Here is a 16,968-nt window from a genome sequence, read left to right on the forward strand (position 1 = left end):
GATACTCTTTCAACCTGTTTGAGAGACATTTAGAAACAATTTTGTAAACAGGGCACAGCAAAGCAACAGGTCTCCATTTTTTTATGAGAGCCAAATCGCCCTTATTTGGCAACAGTGAAAGCACCGCACTTTGACAGGATACAGGAAGAGAACCCTCATGAAAAGATTCACACACCACTTCATAAAAATCCTCCCCAATAGACCCCCAAAAGTGCAAATAAAACAGGGGCTCAGCCTGTTGAGAGCTGCATAACTGCTGTGGACAGCTCTTCCAGTGTAATATCAGAGTCCAATGCGACTCTCTGCTCAGGTTCCAATTGAGGAAGACCGTGTAACAACTGTTCAGTACACAGAGAGTCACAATTCTCCGCCTTATAGAGGGCCGAATAGAAATCCAAGGCATGTTGACGCATTTAACTGTCATCCGTGGTCAACTTCCGATCAGGGAGACGAAGGCAGACCATCTGTTTACATTGCAATGTCGACTGTCCTAGGTTTTTTTTTAAAGTGCTAGGAGCATCCATATCCTTGAGGGAAGCGAAACGAGACCTAATCAAGCCACCCTTCACTCTTTCATGCAGAAACCACCTCAGTTCATGTCTCTGGTCATGTAAGTTCATGACTAGTCCAGGGTCGTGCTGAGTGAGTAGCTTCAATTAAATAGACTTGATGTCCTGTTCAAGGGCCTTGATAGTCTCTTTAACTTCAATTTGAGACAGAGCAGTATACTGTTGACAAAATAATCGTATTTGGGCCTTCCCAACCTCCCACCATTGTCTCAAGGACTCAAAATTCCCTTTTGTAACCCTCCATTTTTCCCAAAACAACAACTTTTCACAAATGATGACATCATGTAACAATTTAACATTAAAATACCAGTAAGGTGATGACCTTCGTGGACAGGACAAGTGAATATCAACAGTAACAATATGATGATCAGAGAAACCCACAGGAGTAATGTCACTCCTTCCAACCCTACTACAGTATTGCTCAGATACATACAATCTGTCTAACCTGACACGACCTTCATTAACTTTTAGCCATGTGTACTGCCTAACTTTCACATTCCTTCCTCTCCACACATCAGAAAGCTCAAACTCAGTTAATAGGCCAAACAGGCAAGTGGCTGACTGCAGGTGAGGTTCTTCAGCGGTGCGATCAACAGTAAAATCCACTGTACAGTTCCAGTCCCCCCCTAAAACCATACAGCCCTGTTGATCACACTGTCTTAAGGTTTCCTTTATATGATCAAATACAGCAATACGCTCTGTACCCTCATTAAGAGCATAAACATAAAAAATTAAAAAATTAAACATAACATCCACCTTGACCAATAAAACCCGACCCTTGACAATCTCTGTTGTCGATACCACAGTCACCCCTAAACCTGAGGAAAACAAGATTGCCACCCCAGCACTGAAATTAGTACCATGACTGAGTATATGCTGCCCCTCCCATCACATACCCCAGTCAACCTCATTTCCCTCATCACTATGTGTCTCCTGTAGGAAAACTACATTAAGCCTTTTCTGTTTTATTACTTCTAATACCCAAGCCCTCTTATTCCTGTCCCTTCCCCCATTAATATTGAGAGAACCTACCCTTAGTACCTCCATGTAGAAAAGAGAAGAGAAAAGCAGAAGAAACCAAAGAGAAAAAAGACACCCTATGAAGCATGATCATCATCATTATTTTAATCTTCTCTTATTAACCTGACCACGTTTCCCACCACCTTTTGCTGCTGCAACAGCAGTAACAAATTTCCTCAAGCAAAACCGCTTCTTCTCACTCAATTGGTCTAACCCCACCATCTTCTGTGACATCACAGCTGACCTCAAAAACGTATCAACATCAAAATAATCTGCCAATTTGACAGATTTCCCAAAAGTCTGATCCAGAAACCCATTTACCTGCTCTAGATCGTAAATTGAGTCGTCACCAGCTGCTATCATATCAAAAGAGATCCTCCTCAGCTGAGGCCACAGACAACTGACTCCCCTCTACTCGTACCAGGCATCTCCTCCACTACCTGGGAGCCTAGCTCCACATGAACCCCTTCCTGTACCCCACTACTCGTAGTGGGCATCTCCTCCACTCCCTGGGAGCCTAGCTCCACATGAACCCCCTCCTGTACCCCATTACTCATAGTGGGCACCTCCTCCACAACCTGGGAGCCTAGCTCCACATGAACCCCCTCCTTAACCCCAGCACTCGTACTGAGCACATGTTCACCAGTCTGAGGAACTGGCTCTTCAGATACATCCTTACCTTCGACAACAATATTTTTCTGCTGCATAACATTTCCCTCTAATACAAGTTGCAACTCCGTGCCCTCAACACGGATAACTTGTTCCTCAGCAACAGGTGCTTGTGGCTGCTCTACCGCTGTCGGCTCACCTCTCCCTACATCAGTGGGCCCAGGCGTTACGAAGACCACCTGCGCCCCTCCCTCGGCCTTCTCCCTTTTCGGGCAAGCATGTCGCTTATGACCAACATCCCCACACTCAAAACACCGTTGACTACCCGTACTAGCAAAAGCCATATACAGTTGATTGTCATACTTCATTTTAAACGATAACTCTAAAGTGAGGTGAGTGCTCCGGTGAGTCCAAAAACATAAACGCCTGTCGCCGAAATGACATAACCTGTTTCAACGCCGGGTGTTTGCAACCCAACGGGACAACCTTAATTGAACTGGCGAACTTCCCAAAGCGCAATAACTCGCGCTCCAATAGTTAATTTGGAATAAAAGACGGTACATTTGAAATTGTTACCCTTGTTGACAGAGACAAAAGCGGCGTAACTTGAATAAACATTCCTTTAAGAAGTATGCCATGCTCAACCATACGATCAACCAGACACTCTTCTTTAAGAAGTGCGCCATGCTCAACCATCCGATCAACAAGACACTCTTCTTTAAGAAGTACACCATGCTCAACTATCCGATCAACAAGACACTCTTCTTTAAGAAGTACACCATGCTCAACCATCCGATCAACAAGACACTCTTCTTTAAGAAGTACACCATGCTCAACCATCCGATCAACAAGACACTCTTCTTTAAGAAGTACACCATGCTCAACCATACGATCAACCAGACACTCTTCTTTAAGAAGTGCGCCATGCTCAACCATCCGATCAACAAGACACTCTTCTTTAAGAAGTACACCATGCTCAACCATCCAATCTACAAGACACTCTTCTTTAAGAAGTACGCCATGCTCAACCATCCGATCAACAAGACACTCTTCTTTAAGAAATACGCCATGCTCAACCATCCGATCTACAAGACACTCTTCTTTAAGAAGTACACCATGCTCAACCATCCAATCTACAAGACACTCTTCTTTAAGAAATACCACCACCGGTTTATTCATCCGGGATTCATAAGCAACATTCTCGTATCCTACCTTCTCTCCTATGGCGACCAGAAACTCCTACACCATGACAGTAGCTTCAGTAACACACCTAAAGCCATGCCGAAGTGACAGGGACGGCATCCCCATTCGGGCTGCCATCCCCGCCAAAATCAGGGTAATTTCGATACGAAAAACAAAATACTTAATTCTACCACAACAAAAATAATAATCTTAATCATGCACAGAAGAAAACCAAAAAATGCCACCAAGAAATAGAAAACCGAAAGAAAGTTGTGAATATCTAACACTACACAACACACGCACTCCTTCGCTCATACAATTCCCAGCATGCACCAAACACTCCCAGCATGCACAGAGAGAGAGAGAATTACTTTATAATTTATTTATGTATAATAACATATATTTTCATTTTATTTATATTTTTTGATATGTATACTTTGACAATGTAAGTAATAATGAACTTGCCATGTCAATAAAGTCAATTGAATTGAATTGAATACTTCACACAGGACACCGGATAAGACAGGAGATATACTTATACCAGATATAACAGACTGACCCTATCCCCCCGACACATAAACTACTGCTGCATAAATACTGGAGGCTGAGATTGGAGGGGTCGGGAGACACTGTGGCCCTGTCCGAAGATACCCCCGGAAAGGGCCAAACAGGCAGGATATAACCCCACCCACTTTGCCAAAGCATAGCCCCCACACCACTCGAGGGACATCTTCAACCACCAACTTACCATCAAGAGACAAGGCCGAGTGTAGCCCACGAAGATCTCCCCCACGGCACGACCCCGAGGGGGGGGCGCCAACCCGGACAGGAAGATCACATCAGTGACTCAACCCACTCAAGTGATGCACCCCTCCTAGCGACAGCATTGAAGAGCACCAGTAAGCCAGTGACTCTGTAATAGGGTTTGAGGCAGAGAATCCCAGTAGAGAGATGGGAACCGGCAAGGCAGAGACAGCAAGGGCAGTTCGTTGTTCCAGTGCCTTTCCGTTCACCTTCACACTCCTGGGCCAGACTACACTCAATCATAGGAGCTACTAAAGAGATGAGTCTTCATAAAGACTTAAAGGTCAAGACTGAGTCTGCATCTCTCAGATGGTCAGGCAGACCATTCCATAGAAATGGAACTCTATAGGAGAAACCCCTGCCTCCAGCTGTTTTCTTAGAAATTCTAAGGACAGGAAGGAGGCTTGCGTCATGTGACTGTAGCGTACGTGTAGGTGTGTATGGCAGGACCAAATCAGAAAGATAGGTAGGAGCAAGCCCATGTAATGCTTTGTAGGTTAGCAGTAAAACCTTGAAATCAGCCCTAGCCTTAACAGGAAGCCAGTGTAGAGAGGCTAGCACTGGAGTAGTATGATCAGATTTTTTGGTTCTAGTCAAGATTCCAGCAGCCGTGTTTAGCACTTACTGAAGTTTATTTAGTGCTTTATCCGGGAAGCCGAATGTAGAGCATTGTTGTAGTCTAACCTAGAAGTGACAAAAGCATGGATTCATTTTTGGACAGAAAGCTTCAGATTTTTGCAATGTTACGTAGATGGAAAAAAGCTGTCCTTGAAACAGTCTTGATATGTTCGTCAAAAGAGAGATCAGGGTCCAGAGTAACGCCGAGGTCCTTCACAGTTTTATTTGAAACTACTGTACAACCATCAATATTAATTGTCAGATTCAACAGAAGATGTCTTTGTTTCTTGGGACCTCGAACTAGCATCACTGTTTAGTCCGAGTTTAAAAGTAGAAAATTTTCCGCCATCCACTTCCTTATGTCTGAAACACAGGCTTCCAGGGAGGGCAATTTTGGGGCTTCACCATGTTTAATCGAAATGTAAAGCTGTGTGTCATCCGCATAGCAGTGAAAGTTAACATTATGTTTCCGAATGACGTCACCAAGAGGTAAAATCTATAGTGAAAACAATAGTGGTCCTAAAACAGAGCCTTGAGGAACACCGAAATTTACAGCTGATTTGTCAGAGGACAAACCATCTACAGAGACTAGAGGTCGACCGATTATTATTTTTCAACGCCGATACCGATACCGATTTTTGGAGGACAAAAAAAAAGCTGATGCCGATTAATTGGCCGATTTATTTTTTTAATTTTTTAAAATGTATTTGTAATAATGACAATTACAACAATATTGACCACTTATTTTAACTTAATATAATACATCAAATCAATTTAGCCTCAAATAAATAATGAAACATGTTCAATTTGGTTAAAATAATTCAAAAACAAAGTGTTGGAGAAGAAAGTAAAAGTGCAATATGTGCCATGTAAAAAAGCTCCTTCCTCAGAACATGAGAACATTTGAAAGCTGGTGGTTCCTTTTAACATTTAATATTCCAAGGTAAGAGATTTTAGGTTGTAGTTAATATAGTATTTATAGGACAATTTCTCTCTATACCATGTGTATTTCATTTACCTTTGACTATTGGATGTTCTTATAGGCACTTTAGTATTGCCAGTGTAACAGTGTAGCTTCTGTCCCTCTCATCGCCCCTACCTGGGATCGAACCAGAAACACATTGACAACAGGCACTCTCGAAGCATCGTTACCCATTGCAAGAGAAGTGACACAATTTACCTAGTTAATCTTGCACTTAGCCATCCCGGATCCGGGATCGTGAATACAGCCTCAAGCTCATTACCATAACGCAACGTTAACTATTCATGAAAATCGCAAATTAAATGAAATAAATATGCTAGCTCTCAAGCTTAGCCTTTTGTTAACAACACTGTCATCTCAGATTTTCAAAATATGCTTCTCAACCATAGGAAAACAATCATTTGTGTAACAGTATTCATAGCTAGCGTAGCATTTAGCGTTAGCATTCAGCAGGCAACATTTTCACAAAAAACAGAAAAGCATTCAAATAATATCATTTACCTTTGAAGAACTTCAGATGTTTTCAATGAGGAGACTCTGTTAGATAGCAAATGTTCAGTTTTTCCTGAAAGATTATTTGTTTAGGAGAAATCGCTCCGTTTGGTGCGTCACGTTTGGCTACCAAAAAAAAACGAAAATCCAGTCATCAAAACGCCAAACTTTTTTCCAAATTAACTCCATAATATCGACTGAAACATGGCAAACGTTGTTTAGAACCAATCCTCAAGGTGTTTTTCACATATCTCTTCGATGATATATCATTTGTGGAAGTGTGCTTTCTCTCCTGAATCCCAGGAGAAAATGCCCGCAGCTGAAGATTACGCACCAATTTAGACAAAGGACACCGGGCGGACCCCTGGAAAATGTAGTCTCTTATGGCCAATCTTCCAATGATATGCCTACAAATACGTCACAATGCTGCAGACACCTTGAAGAAACGACAGAAAGGGCAGGCTCATTCCTGGCGCATTCACAGCCATATAAGGAGACAATGGAAAACAGAGCCTCAAAAATTCTGCTCATTTCCTGTTTGAAGTTTCATCTTGGTTTCGCCTGTAGCATGAGTTCTGTGGCACTCACAGATAATATCTTTGCAGTTTTGGAAACGTCAGACTGTTTTCTTTCAAAAGCTGTCAATTATATGCATAGTCAAGCATCTTTTCGTGACAAAATATTGCGCTTAAAACGGGAACGTTTTTCATCCAAAAATGAAATACTGCCCCCAGAGGTTCAAGAGGTTAAAATAAATTCATGTTAGCAGGCAATATTAACTAAATATGCAGGTTTAAAATATATACTTGTGTATTGATTTTAAGAAAGGCATGGATGTTTATGGTTAGGTACACGTTGGAGCAACGACAGTCCTTTTTCGCAAATGCGCACCGCATCGATTCTATGCAACGCAGGACACGCTACATAAACTAGTAATATCATCCACCATGTGTAGTTAACTATTGATTATGATTGATTGATTGTTTTTTATAAGATAAGTTTAATGCTAGCTAGCAACTTACCTTGGCTTCTTACTGCATTCGTGTAACAGGCAGGCTCCTCGTGGAGTACAATGAGAGGCAGGTGGTTCGAGCGTTGGACTAGTTAACTGTAAGGTTGCAAGATTGAATCCCCGAGCTGACAAGGTAAAAATCTGTCGTTCTACCCCTGAACAAGGCAGTTAACCCACCGTTCCTAGGCCGTGATTGAAAATAAGAATGTGTTCTTAATTAACTGACTTACCTAGTTAAATAAAGGTGTAAAAAAAACATTTAAATACACATTTCCGATTGTTATGAAAACTTGAAATCGGCCCTAATTATTCGGCCATTACGATTAATCTGTCGACCTCTAACAGAGACAAACTGATATCTTTCCAACAGATAAGATCTAAACCAGGCCAAAACTTGTCCGTGCAGACCAATTTGGGTTTCCAATCTCTTCAAAAGAATGTGTTGATCGATGGTATCAAAAGCAGCACTAAGGTGTAGGAGCACGTGAACAGATGCAGAGCCTCGGTCTGATGCCATTAAAAGGTAATTTACCACCTTCACAAGTGCAGTCTCAGTGCTATGATGGGGTCTAAAACCAGACTGAAGTATTTCGTATGCATTGTTTGTCTTTAGGAAGGCAGTGAGTTGCTGCTCAACAGCTTTTTCTAAAATATTTGAGAGGAATGGAAGATTCGATATAGGCTGATAGTTTTTTTTATATTTTCTGGGTCAAATTTTGGCTTTTTCAAGAGAGGCTTTATTCCTGCCACTTTTAGTGAGTTTGGTACACATCCGGTGGATAGAGAGCCGTTTATTATGTTCAAAATAGGAGGGCCAAGCACAGGAAGCAGCTCTTTCAGTAGTTTAGTTGGAATAGGGTCCAGTATGCAGCTTGAAGGGAAATAGTATCCGCAAAACACCAGTCTCAATGTCAACAGTGAATAGGCGACTCTGGGATGCTGGCCTTTTTAGGCATAGTTTCAAAGAAAAAGCAACATCTCAGACTGGCCAATAAAAATAAAAGAGGAACCGTGTCTATACGGCCACCATCCCGGAGTCGCCTCTTCACTGTTGAGGTTGAGACTGGTGTTTTGTGGGGACTATTTATAACTAAGTTTTCAACCACTCCACAAATGTATTGTTAACAAACTATAGTTCTGGCAAGTCGGTTAGGACATCTACTTTGTGCATGACACAAGTAATTTTTTCCAACAATTGATTACAGACAGATTATTTCACTAATAATTCACTGTATCACAATTCCAGTGGGTCAGAAGTTTACGTAAACTAAGTTGACTGTGCCTTTAAGCAGCTTGGAAAATTCCAGAAAATGATGTCATGTCTTTAGAAGCTTCTGATAGGCTAATTGACATCATTTGAGTCAATTGGAGGTGTACCTGTGGATGAATTTCAAGGCCTACCTTCAAACTCAGTGCCTACCTTCAAACTCAGTGCCTCTTTGCTTAAGATCATGGGAAAATCAAAAGAAATCTGCCAAGACCTCAAAAAAAGTGATGCAAGTCTGGTTCATCCTTGGGAGCAATTTCCAAATGTCAGAAGGTACCACGTCCATCTGTACAAACATGTATGTATGTATGTATATGTATATATATATTTGCCCCAAAATATATGGGGGATTGGAAGTGATGCAGACAATTACATTTGAATATATTTTTTATTTAGTTGTTGATAATGACGACCTACACATTGATGGAAGCTACAATCTATCTGCAATGTTGAAGCTGATCTACCCCCCCCCCCCCAGAAAAAAAAATATATATATGTGTATGTATAGGAAGAATTCTTTCATACCATGTGACTTCTCAGTCAGGTTGAGACTGGCCTACTACTATTGCTTTAATGTATTGTTATTCTCATTAATATTGTTTTGAAGTTGCTGTTAATAGTATCACATTTCCACTACTACTATTATTGCTGTTGGTCCAACCATTTTTGTTTTATGTATACTTTGACAATGTAAGTATTCTTGATCCTACTTGAGACGCAGATGTCTCAACTAGGCACCTGGAAATGCAAATGCGCTACGCTAAATGCTAAATGTACTCGTTAAAACTCAAACCTTGATCAAAATTCACAAGCAGGGTATTGAATTAAAGCTACACTTGTTGTGAACCTAGCCAACAAGTCAGATTTTTAAAATGCTTTTCGGCGAAAGCATGAGAAGCTATTATCTGATAGCATGCAACACCTCAAAATGCCTGAATGCGACGTAAACAAAGACTTTGCTTATCCGGCGCTGCACAAAACGCAGAAATAAAATATAAAACATTCATTACCTTTGACGAGCTTCTTTCTTGGCACTCCTATATGCCCCATAAACATCACTATTGGGTCTTTTTTTCGTTTAAATCGGTCCATATTTACCCAAAATAGCTTTCTATGGAAGCTGTGTCATTCAGAAAAAAACATCGTTTTTAAACGCTGCGTCATTTTTTAAAATTAAAAAAGTTGACGATAAACTTTCACAAAACACTTCGAAATACTTTTGTAATCCAACTTTAGGTATTAGTAAACGTTTATAATCTATCAAAATGATTACAGGGCGATGTATATTCAATAGCTCCTCGTCTGCAAATCAATGGCTGCCAATGTGCACATTGAAAACATCCTGGTGGAAACCGGAAGAAACGGAATCCAGATAGTTGGATTTTCCAACAAAAAATTCCATTGAAAATGACAACAATGGCGACATCGTGTGGAATTTGTATGAATTGCATGCAGGTCGATATTAAATTTTGTCCCCTTTTAACAACCCATGAAAGTGACTTATGGAAATTATTTTTAGCTTTCAGAGAGCAGTTTTTCTTGCGTTTTTCAATGAAACACACGATCTGTTATAGTCACAGCCGTGATTTAACCAGTTTTAGAAACTTCAGAGTGTTTTCTATCCACACATACTAATCATATGCATATACTATATTCCTGGCATGAGTAGCAGGACGCTGAAAAGTTGCGCGATTTTTAACAGAATGTTCGAAAAAGGAAGGGGTAGACTTAAGAGGTTTTAACTTGCCATGCCAATAAAGTCGAGAGAGAGAGAGAGAATCAAACAGGGAGACACACAACTGTATTTTGTCAAACAAAAAACCATGGATTCTATTAAAAATAAGTTTCATGGAATATTCTTTATTAAAGCCTTGCTGTGCACCAGGAAGCCTGTTGGCAAAGGAGTGACTTCATTCTTATGTACGTTCGCTTACTGGGCTCTGGCACTGTACCCTCGCTTTCAATTTTGTGGCTGACTGATGGAGATGTTTAGTTGCCCCGAGCAACAGTAAGAAGCCACAGAGACTAAAGACTGGCAGGCAGGCAGGCAGGCTTAAGCTGTGAAGAATTGCTCATTAGTCCAAACCATGTTGCCATGGTTGATTAAATACTCAACCCTGTATTCTTAATTAGTTTTCTTGAGTATTCTCTTGTTTGACCCTTTCCATAAGAACCATGGGAATGAAATAGAGGATCTTGGATCAGTTTCTTTCTGTCACCCTGCTGAGGTAATACAAGGTTTGGTTTAAGTACGTTGTCTTTGGTCTACGGTACAATGACATTGGTCTATTTCCCCGTGGGAGGTCTTTAAGACAAGTGAAAGGTTGACAGGTAAAACCTTGTGCTCTCTGTCACAATTGAAAGGTTGAGCAGAACACAAGCCTGCTTTGAATAACAGCTCCAATCCTCACAACGTCCTCCTCTGCGGCCCCGACAGCCTGCCTAATGATTTTCAGGACATTACCAACTTGGCACGAGCCTTTCGACTCAATTCCCCAAGAGACGGGAATTAAAGGAAGAAGGACAGGAAAGGAGAAAAAAGGAAAACAAAACAACAACATGTGGTAGTCTGAATGGCGCACGTCAAAGCCTGCAGTCACCTCGCATCCTGGAAAGGAGCACATTGAAAGAAGAAACTTCATTGACTTTTGTTTTCATCTAGCTAAAGTGCTAGTACTGCAGAATCAGCCAATGCTGTGTGCTCTGCTTGTTACTCCGGCACTCTCATTTACATATAGAGCACCCATGCTTCAGAAGGTAAGTGGACTTTAACAGTGAGATACTGTAACTCTCCTGTTTATTGCTTTTCATGCTGCAGTGAGTACCTGAGAAGTGCAACTTTTCAAATGTGACAGTGAAATCTATAGACAAATGATGGTCGGAGACCACTGTTTTTCACAGAGTCACTTGCATTTACAGTGAGTGAATGAAGAACCAACCTGGCCAATGACATACTAATGTACTGTAGAACTATGTGGTAATGTCATGTTGGTTTATTGGCCATTGTGAAATGTATCATTGTGATTAGATGACAGTGAAAATGTGACAGATGCACAAACATGAGCAAGAAAGGAGAAGGCTACAGCCAATGGCTGAAAGTTCATCTGCTTTTCTAAAACTTGACATACAACTCTGCAAACAACCTATTAGAATTAATTTACATTTCCAATATCAACTCGACAAGTTGGATCATAGAAAAGACACAAAACTGTGATGGCGTCATAAGTATATCAGTTTGCATTTTCCCAAAAATTATGCAATCTGTCAATGTCAACTAATCTGGATGAAAATTATATTACCGACCCATAAACATATTTTGTTGTCTTGTCCAGTCAGCGCCCCACGATGTGTTACTCTGCCATTATGCTAAACATCATCTTAGCTCTGCTGTAGGACTTTACAAGTGATTTACAGACATTCAATTTGTTTGTATGCCATTGAAAGGAAGGGACAGACAGAGAGGACAGGGAAATATGTCAACTGTCGTCAATGATAAGAAATCAGTGGGAGATACAGTATATAAGCTCTTTGACCAACAGTAAACATGTGAACAGACATTTTACTTCACTACATTCCTAAAGAAAAAGTACTCATTACATTTTGAATGCTTAGCAGGACAATAACATGGTCCCATTCACTCACTTATAGCTAGCAGCATACCACCCTGCATATTGCTGCTGGCTTACTTCTGAAGCTAAGTAGGGTTGGTCCTGGTCAGTTTCTGGATGGGAGACCAGATGCTGCTGGAAGTAGTGTTGGAGGGCCAGTAGGAGGCACTCTTTCCTCTGGTCTAAAAACAATATCCCAATTCCCCAGGGCAGTGATTGGGGACACTGCCCTGTGTAGGGTGCTGTCTTTTGGCTGGGATGTTAAACGGATGTCCTGAGGTCATTAAAGATCCCATGGCACGTATCCTAAGAGTAGGGGCGTTAACCCTGGTGTCCTGGCTAAATTCCCAATCTGGTCCCTCAAACCATCACGGTCACCTAATAATCCCCAGTTTACAATTGGCTCATTCATCCCCCCTCCTCTCCCCTGTAACTATTCCCCAGGTTGTTGCTGCAAATGAGAATGTGTTCTCAGTCAACTTACCTGGTAAAGTAATGGATAAATAACTTATCAATACAATTGGATTGGCAGGTAACCTGTTCCTAGGTAAAAAAATTTTTTTAAATATATATATATATTTTTTAAACTGACCTGCCTAGTAAAATAAATAAAAACATATGTTATCATTCCTACTGTCTCTGATCTGTCCGGCTCACAAAACACAAATGCATCATTTGTAAATTATGTTGGAGTGTGCCCCTGGCTATCTGTACATTTTAAAAACAAGAAAATGGTGCCGTCTGCTTTGCTTAATATAGGAATATTTAATTATTTTAAATGATTTTACTTTTAAAACTTAAGTATGTTTTATCAATTACATTTACTTTTGATTCATAAGTATATTTAAAACCAAATACTTTTAGATTTTTACTCAAGTAGTATTTTACCCTGTAACGTTCACATTTACTTGAGTAACATTCTATCATGGTATCTTTACTTTCACTCAATATTTCAATTGGGTACTTTTCCACCACTTCTCCAACCAACTGATCCATTGAACAAACAACTCACACATGCAAAAGCAAACATTAAATCCAGTCCCACAGAAACAGAGGAGGAAATCATTACTCAATAAAGACCCCCAGTGCCCCTGGTGGTCTACTGGTCTACTGGTCCTACAGAGACAAGCACTTGGTCTCTTTACGTATTAACCTCCACGGTAGAGAGAGACACACGTAAAACAGCATGAGACTGAGGCTCTCAGGCAGATTAGCCTTTAGTCTTGGGAGAAGATGCACTGTGACTTTGACTACTTATTGCTTCCCACCCGAATGGATCATACATCTATGGTATCGATCAGCCCCAGTGCTTCAGAGCTTTGCATTTCTCTGACAGTAATAAGTTACACAGAAGAATAAAGATGCAGTCGCAGGATATTGATCAGCAGGAATCCACACCTCAAGGCAAAATTAACGAGACAATGCATGAGGGTCGATACAATTTCCCCTCGCTTTGCAAAATAAGGAGTTTTTTTTCTATTCTCTCTCTCTCTTTCTCTCTCGCTCTCTCCTGTAATCTAAATAAAACTGCTGATTTGGTCTCTCTTTTCAAATGGTGGGTCACAGACTATTTCAAGTTAATCATAGAGTATCAGTTGTAAAACTGCCAGAAATCACAGTATGGATTAACGACAAGCGAAGCTCCAATTGTTTAACTGTAATTGAGATGGGACCTTTCCTTGTGGCGATGTTCAACTGTAAATGAATAGTCTGGGCTGTGTAATCACATTCATTATGCTACAGCAAATCTCATCGTCCAAAACGTGAAAGAGTTCATTGGCACCATATCCCCTGTCCTCAGATATCTGCACATGAATAACAACAGGAAGGGAGACATTCTAAATGAAGATTCTTTTGTTTCAGTGCTCTAGATTTACATGTGGGTCACGTTGCCAACAAGCCACATTGATAGCAAAGCCATTAACTGACAGTGAAATAACATAACAAGAAGCATTACACAAAGGACTCATTCCATCTTTTAAAAATAAAAATTAAACAATGGAACGGCATCATTCAGAATTCACAACACAATAATTGTTTCCGAGGCACAATCACAGCGTGGTGGCGGTGAAAGAGAGGCTGGCTGATTTCAACAAATGAACTTTGCAAACGTGGGTTCAGAGACTATTAAAAGTCAGGTAACGCTTCATTTTAAGGTGTTCTTAATACAATGTAATTACAGTGTAAATTTACTGTGTAAATACAGTGTTATTATACTGTAACAAGTATTGTAAATCATTTGAATAATCAATAGCTACACTGTAATAACAACATGTAACTGGTGGTAATTGCAGTCTGTAATTACCGGGGTGTAACGACAGATGCTTGTTACAATGTTTGTTATAAATGTAGTGTTACCAAAAATATTTTTAAATGCATTACCTGTGCTTTATTCATCTGGACTGGAATAAAGGGATACCTGTTGCTAAGCACCCTAGTAGATAACCATAGACTTACAGTCATTGCACTAACGCCAGTTAGCTCGTGAAACTACCTCTAAATGCCTTCATTGTGGACACAGAGACATAAAAATTGCATCCATGTGTCCATCTGACTATGCCCAAATCCCAAAGCATTACTTCAATGAAACCAAACAGAATATTCCCAAAATCACATATCAAACTGAATTTAAAGTGCATTTTAAAAAAACATTCTGGCACTCAACGCAGACTAAATCAAATGTAACCAAATTCAGTATTTGAACCCAGGTCTGGAATGTTGGAAGTGTGGAAGTATTACCTGGGCTGTTTGGTGGGGATCATTAAGGGAAGGCTCTCTAACTGACCGGGTGTGAGCCGCGTTCATACAGTTGAAGTCGGAAGTTTACATACACTTACGTTGGAGTCATTAAAACTTGCTTTTTACCACTCCACAAATGTATTGTTAATAAACTATAGTTTTGGCAAGTCGGTTAGGACATCTCCTTTGTGCATGATACAAGTCATTTTTCCAACACCTTTTTACAGACAGATTCCAGTGGGTCAGAAGTTTACATGCACACTTTAAACAGCTTGGAAAATTCCAGAAATTATGTCATGTCTTTAGAGCTTCTGATTGACATCATTTGCTGATTGACATCATTTGAGTCAATTGGAGGTGTACCTGTGGATGTATTTCAAGGCCTACCTTCAAACTCAGTACCTCTTTGCTTGACATCATGGGAAAATCTAAAGAAATCAGCCAAGACCTCAGAAGAAAAAAAATGTAGTCCTCCACAAGTCTGGTTCATCCTTGGGAGCAATTTCCAAACACCTGAAGGTACCACATTCATCGGTGAAAACAACAGTACGCAACTATAAACACCATGGGACCACGCAGCCATCATACTGCTCAGTAAGGAGACACGTTCTGTCTCCTAGAGATGAACTTACTTTGGTGCGAAAAGTGCAAATCAATCCCAGAACAACAGCAAAGGACCTTGTGATCCTGGAGGAAACAGGTACCAAAGTATCTATATCCACAGTAAAACGAGTCCTATATCGACATAACCTGAATGACCCCTCAGCAAGGAAGTAGCCACTGCTCCAAAACCGCCATAAAAAAGCCAGACACATGGGGACAAAGGTCGTACTTTTTGGAGAAATGTCCTCTGGTCTGATGAAACAAAAATATAACTGTTTGGCCATAATGACAATCGTTATGTTTGGAGGAAAAGGGGTAGGATTGCAAGCCGAAGAACACCATCCCAAAAGTGAAGCATGGCGGTGGCAGCATCATGTTGTGGGGGTGCTTTGCTTAAGGAGGGACTGGTGCACCTCACAAAATAGATGGCATTATTAGGCAGGAAAATTACAGGGATATATTGAAGCAACATCTCAAGACATCAATCAGGAAGTTATATCTTGGTCTCAAATGGGTCTTCCAAATGGACAATGACCCCAAGCATACTTCCAAAGTTGAGGCAAAATGGCTTAATTAAGGACAACAAAGTCAAAGTATTGGAGTGGCCATCACAAAGCCCTGACCTCAATCCTCAATCCTAGAACTTTTGTGGGCAGAACTGAAAAGTGTGTGCGAGCAAGGAGGCCTACAAACCTGATTCAGTTACACCAGCTCTGTCAGGAGGAATGGGCTAAAATTCACCCAACTTATTGTGTGAAGCTTGTGGAAGGCTACCCAAAAGGTTTGACCCAAGTTAAAGGCAATGCTACCAAATACTAATTGAGTGTATGTAAACTTCTGACCCACTGGGAATGTGATGAAAGAAATGAAAGCTGAAATAAATAATTCTCTCCACTTGTATTCTGACATTTGACATTCTTAAAATAAAGTGGTGATCCTAACTGATCTAAGACAGGTCATTTTTAAATGAGGATTAAATGTCAGGAAATGTGAAAAACTGAGTGTATGTAAACTTCCAACTTTGACTGTACATGTAACTAAACACTCTCAAGCTGTGGTGCCCGACAAGAGGAATCCTATCCTATGGCTAACGTGCACAAAGCAGCGGTTTGGGGATTTCAAACTGAACACTCGCTGTTTCCTCCCAGGATGTTTAGCAACAGGAAGCTAGAGTTTCATCAGCGCCTGATCCGCCTCGCTTAGTTAGCAGTTTTACACCCCTTTTTGGAGCATGAACCACTGACAACAGTGTGATTGTAGTGTAGTCGATCCAATAAGTTTGACTGGCTGGAAATACTGGAGGAGAGGTTTCTCACTGCTTGCTGAATCACAAACGTGCCAGTCGGGTTGCCTATGAGTTTGATAGGAGACTTCCTACAGCATACAGTAATAGGACTTTGTTACAGTTTTTTACAATCACTTTGGCACTAATTTCAGCATTTTGATGTCATTTTTCAAAACTC

This window comes from Oncorhynchus clarkii, chromosome 4 (assembly GCF_045791955.1).
Source record: "Oncorhynchus clarkii lewisi isolate Uvic-CL-2024 chromosome 4, UVic_Ocla_1.0, whole genome shotgun sequence".
In the NCBI taxonomy this organism is placed as follows: Eukaryota; Metazoa; Chordata; class Actinopteri; order Salmoniformes; family Salmonidae; genus Oncorhynchus; species Oncorhynchus clarkii.